At 34.7% G+C, this 6068-nt stretch overlaps 1 long non-coding RNA gene across 1 annotated transcript; it reads left to right on the top strand.

Annotated features, from left to right (window-relative positions):
- Positions 1-578: 578 nt before the first annotated feature.
- Positions 579-3653, top strand: LOC116159502. Its single transcript, XR_004142996.1, has 5 exons — positions 579-1875; positions 3013-3036; positions 3098-3175; positions 3258-3387; positions 3536-3653. It is a non-coding gene; the product is annotated as an uncharacterized LOC116159502 (long non-coding RNA).
- Positions 3654-6068: the final 2415 nt, after the last annotated feature.

The following is a 6068-nucleotide window of genomic DNA, read 5'->3' as shown; positions in this document are numbered from 1 at the left end:
TCTTCAGATTCTCCTCACTTCCATTTAAGATTTCAGTAATGTTTGTATTTATCCCTGTTACATTCCTTTGATCTGCGTATTTTGGACACTACTAAGATATGGTCCACAGTGACTCTATCTCGACATACATCGCATACCTCTCGTGCAGTTTTTCCCAGCAGATGTTGATGTGTCATACGGGTATGATTCGTAACCTTGTGAAAACAATTTCTTCCCTTTTAGATAAGTGATAATTTAAGAGTACCAGTTGTTGACAGGGCACGAAGTGATTGTAGAAATGTTTTGGCTGTTATTATGCGCGTTCAATATGAGTTGTATGAATTGGGTACTAAAGAAGGGCGACTGCCACAGACGTATAGCAGAAATCAATTTACCCTCTGCAAAGAATCATTCATTTCTCTAGATATGGTTCCAAATCTTAACATTTCATTGCGCGAGTATGTTAGAAAAACTTCATTGTCGGGTGGGCAAGGCTATCAGCGATGTGTTTGCAAAACTAAATGTAAAATAGACAAGTGTAAATGTAAAAAGAATGGAAAGCTGTGTAATTCCAAGTGCCATGAGAGTTAGTCATGTCAAAGAAATAGTATAAATGCCATACAAAATTTGCCTCTGGTTATTGATTCAGGCAAAAAAACCTCTTGTTTTTAGGTTAAATGAACAATAATAATAAAAATTACACTTCTTAGAAAAACTATGTGAATTTATTGTTTTTATTTCTTCTTTTCATGTCATTTTCTTACTTTTACCGCTGGTCCTTGGTTATTGTATACAATTACCGGTAAAAGTAGATAATTGAAAATAATTTACCTCGTCTAACAAGTCTTGAATACTGATCTTAAATCCTACCATAGTAAATGGTTTGCTGCCATTTTTTACTATTATAAATCTGCACTTGTTTACAATATCTTTATATTGAACATCAATAAAAATTTCACCTGTAGGAACTATTACAGATCCATCATACATTTTTAAACGAATGAATGTTTCCTGTAACTCAACATTTTTAAATGCTGTACTGAATTTAAAAATTTGTTCAGGGATCAATGAAACTCCTGCCCATAATTCTACCTCCGTTTCAAAAGTAACATTATTAATTGTTACAGTTACTGTAATTGACTTAACAATATAATTACTTTCCGTGTTAAATATTTCTACAAAGTCTAAATTATCTTCCTCAACTGTTACATCACTAACATGCACATTAATCTTTTTATTAAAATTAACAGACTTACGCTAAATGTCCTTTCTTTTTACATACCTTGCAAATAAACTCCTTATACCTACATTTAGAAAACATGTGATTGCCCTCTCCGCAGGCATCACATGACAGACTGCCCACTCTCGCCCCTTTGACCCTTGTTGTCGTTAGCTTTTTCTGGCTTTAATGCTGCTGTTCTGTCTTGCCCTTTACCACTTGGTGGTGTTACAAATCGACTTTGTTAATTCGGTTAATGTCAACTGATCTACTGGTTGCTAGTGTAGCTTCTTTATCGAGCGCCACTTCCAATAGATATATGTTCTATCTGTTTGACGTCTCTTCGCATTCGTATACCTTATCCAATATTGGAACTCTTAAACCGCTACTCAGAATCCTAAAAATGTTATCGATTTGGTTGCTCATTGTCATTTGATTTTTTAACATTTGCACTTGATTATAACTGTTTCTTGCCCACTTTGCTAATGATACTAATTGTAGGGAATTGTTAATATTTACAGAAAAAGCGTCTTGCAATAATAGGAGGAGGCACAGTACGAGCAGTGGTTCTCAACATGATGAGGTTTCTATTAACAGAGTGGCACGAAAAATGAATTGGGCGGGGCACAATTCCAAAATCGCTTTTAAAGAGACGATGTGTTTCCAAGTTATAAAAGGTTTGTTTTCTTTTATTTACCTACATAAAACAGTAGAACACCGATTATTCGTGCGCAGTTTATCCGGGCAGCGGATTATCCGTATCTTGCCTTCATTGAAATTGCATTTTTTATTTTAACATTTACAATATACATAGCATATACCCTAAGATTAAACCAGGTTAAAGATTTCATAATATGAATGAATGAATATATGTATATTATACAGACCAAAGTGACCGACCTTTTTCAAAATATACGCTTTTTTGCAAAGTTAAGCTCTTAAACTATGTGACTGACTGACCTCGCAGCCTCGGTGTATTTTTTAGTGCGTTATTGCAACCACTTTCTCTGTCCGAGGCCTGAACTACTCCTACAGTTCTCAAGATATTTAGTTCGATTTTTTGCGTCCGAAATTTTATACCTCTGGCTCCTAAGACAAGAAACATCTTTACGGTTACATTGCTTAGAATTTGAAAACCACAAAAGAAGCTGTTGGACACGAGAGAATACTAAATCTATATACTGATAATGAGCTATATTTTGTGATGTGTTCTATTATTAGTAAACCCGTGGCACTTTGATTATAAAAATATTGTTTTTTTTTCTTAAATAATGGCGTTTTAGTAAAAAGTCATTTTAATGGGGTGGATGCCGACACTATGGTTCTACTTTAAGATAGGGATTAATTTCAAAAATTACAATGAAGTAAACGTAGCTAGAGCACTCGAAGATATTAGACAAGGCAGAAAAAGTGTAAGACAGGCTGCTGAAGTATTATGGGATATCAAAATCTACTTTACATGATAAGAAAAAGGGAATAAAAACGAAGAAACACGGCGGGCAATGCGCAATTTCACAAGAAGAAGAAAATACTGTTGGCCCAAGGGATTTTAACATTCAGTGAGTGGCGATTTCCTCTTACCAAGCAAGATATGAGACTGTTAGTTAAAAACTATTTAGACAGAAAAGGAGAAAAAATAAAACAATTCAAAGACAATTACCCTGGAATTGATTGGTTTTATAAATTTATTTGTCGGAATAAAATTTTAACAGAACGATTTGCACAAAATATTAATGAAGTAGATATGTCATTTAATCATTAGTGAACCTGGTCTCCTAGGTATTATGTTAACATATTTTTTTTGTATTTTTCAGAACATACAATGTCCGTCGCATCAGGTAATACAAAATTGTAATTGTAAAAAATAAAATAGCTAATACTTTTGTATATTTCTTTCAGAAAACGAAATTAGAGTTTTTGAAGAGGTGGTGGAGGTCCATCGGGACGCCGAAAGCGTCGGCGACGTCCTACAGACGTGTAAGTTAACGGCAGAATCAAATTTATATTAGATAAGTATGTCTATTTATACACGTGTTTCTTACAATTTTTCTTTCTGTAGAACTCGGAACCATAAAGAGCGTGGACGGGGACGTGGACCAAGACGAGAACATCGTGATGGACACGGTCGAGGGGGTGTACAAAAACGAGGAAGAGGAAGGCAGGGTCGGGAGAGACAAGGAGAAGCAAAGGTAAGATTAAAAAAAAAAAATTTTAAATTCACTAACACGTCAGCAAAAGCAGGTAGTTACAAGATTGATTGATCGCTTCTGTAAAATGTAAATTAAAAAATTTCAGAGAGATACAAAAAAAAGTAATTTATTTTTATTTCTTTTTTAGAAGACCATCAGCCCACCGGCACCGGCTCCGCCGGCATCGGTGGAGCAAGATGCCCCCTCACAAGGGGGCAATAATTTATTTTTAATTTTCATTATTATAAATAAACATACTTAAATTATATAACGTGTTTAGATTTTATCCCGATCTGTCTCGTACAGGCCACATAAATTGAACCATCAAATCTAAAAGAATTATTAGTACAATATCCTAGTCCTTATTTCATTTACATTAAATTTAAAACGTATTACAAAAAAGATGCAATTCTTAAAATTTGTTTCCTAGCTTTGCTACAACAATATAAATGCCTTATATCTAGCATTGAAAAGTTCACGGATGGAATTTCTAAGATACGAGAATATTGGTTCGACTGAATATTGCAGATGACGGAGAAACCAATCAAGAAGGACGAAAGAGGAGTCGAATTGAAACATCCACAGGGTCAAAAAACAGAGAAGCCAAAGAAATTTGCGATGTCATAATCAGTGCAACAAGAGCCAGATTCAAATTCACAGATCATCTTATTGCATCAAACCTTTTCCAGTCTTCAAAGTTTCACGACTACTCATAAAAGTTTCCTGGCCAGTATTTGCCTAGTACGGTAGAGGCATATCCACATTTGGATGAAAAGAGATTAAAACAGAACTGGAAGTTGTGTACCAACTGCATACTGTTTTTCAAGAAACAATCAAATTGCTGGAGATAATTATCACAATGCCGACGTCATCTGCAGAAGCCGAGAGATGTTTTTCAACGCTCAAGCGAATAAAAACATGATCTTGAAGAAATGTCGATGTGTGAGGAGCGGCTATCCGCGCTTGCTATGCTATGTAGGTAAGTGAGTTTTTACTGGCGAGTCTGTCATCTCCTAGAGCCAGTAAAAACTATTACCTGACGTATAATGTACTATATTTTATTCATTTGTAAACAAAAGTAAACGTAAATAATTAGTTCTTAAATTGATCTTGAAGAAATGTCTAAAATATCATGTTATCCATGTAACAGAGACTTCGCATTAATTCTGGCCAATTAAATTACTAGATTACTAACTTGTAAAATTTTTACAGGTCAGCTGTCAGTTTTACAAGTCAGTAGCGTTTAAACATGACGTTTACCCGTTTGCGTTTTCTCTTGTTAATCAACGTTTACAACTGAGTAACAAATAAAATACTATTACATTGAAATCCATATGATGCGTTACGCAAGTCGCCACCACACATATACACAGATATATATATATATATATTTTAAATAATAAAAATAATTTAAATTATATTTAATTATATTAAAAAAGGGTGGAGCGAAAATGATGGCTTATATATGGAATAGTTGCCTCTTGCAGAGGTGAATTACTGTGCAAAAACTCAGTTTGCTAGGACGTCTTCTTTGGCTGCCAATTTTACACCTAATTTTAAATAAATGGCGTCATATTCTTTTATGCAGCTCTTCGCTTATTTGCACCCAAGGGTTTGAATTCTTGATGAAAATAACCAAGAACTCACCACGTGGAGGTGGCTGCAAATCGAGTTTCCACCACACACCCTCCCTAATTGTCTTTAAGAACCTGGAGATACTGATATTTTGTCTCAAATTTTGGTAGAGAAGCTCTGGAGGCGATTCTTGACCTTATAAATCCGTCCCTTGGATCATAGCCACATACTGCTGCTGATGCTTCCGTAACTAATTTAACACAGCGTTCCACGGCTTGGGAATGACAAGGAAATTTTAAAATATCGATTTCATCGGGAACTACGGAGATCATTTCCTGGAGTTCGTTATCTGGAATTTTTACTGTCAAAGGCGGCTCTGTAATTATTAATAACTGCCAGTTAAGGCGGCTAGGGACAAGCCATTCAAAATTTAAGCTGCGCCTACGCAAATAATTAACAATAAACAATTAACCAATCGTGCAATTCGCCAAGTTTCACCAGGCATAAGTTACCTGCAAATGACCTCATCTTCCTACAATAAAACCAGATTCCAGACCCTCATTAGCGGCTATTCAACAAAAGTAACTGATTTATGGAATTTCAACTTTCTCCTGATGTTTTACAGTTTTACTAATACTGGAAACCTTTGAATATAGAATAGGAAATCAAAGCTGAAAGCTCTACATACCTATATAAAAATATTACTAATGTATTACTTTCTAAGATTTCCTACTTACTTCCTATATAGGGATTTACAATAATGACTTTTTGAGATTTGGACTTGGGTAATGAAGGGAACAATTTCCGAAACAAGAAAAACTGATCTTCAATTTTTGTGGTTCATAGCACAAATTTATTTAAACAATTATCACATCCGATCAAACTACGGCCCCTAGATTTCTAAATTTATATGATAACGATTTTCACAGGTGCGCGGATGTAAGAATGGTACTTTTCTTCAATTAGATGAACAGTTTTCGATATTTCGCATGGCTTCCGCAATGTAGCCCGGTATTTGCTGCGTTTTCAACCTTCCCCCATTTATCAAATTATATATCTGAATTCTGATCTAATTTACAACAAAATAAATGACTCATTTTTCATTA

The sequence above is a fragment of the Photinus pyralis genome, unplaced genomic scaffold (assembly GCF_008802855.1).
Source record: "Photinus pyralis isolate 1611_PpyrPB1 unplaced genomic scaffold, Ppyr1.3 Ppyr1.4_LG1, whole genome shotgun sequence".
Taxonomy (NCBI): Eukaryota; Metazoa; Arthropoda; class Insecta; order Coleoptera; family Lampyridae; genus Photinus; species Photinus pyralis.
Note: the sequence above shows the minus strand (reverse complement) of the source record. Positions and strands in the feature narration are given on the sequence as shown.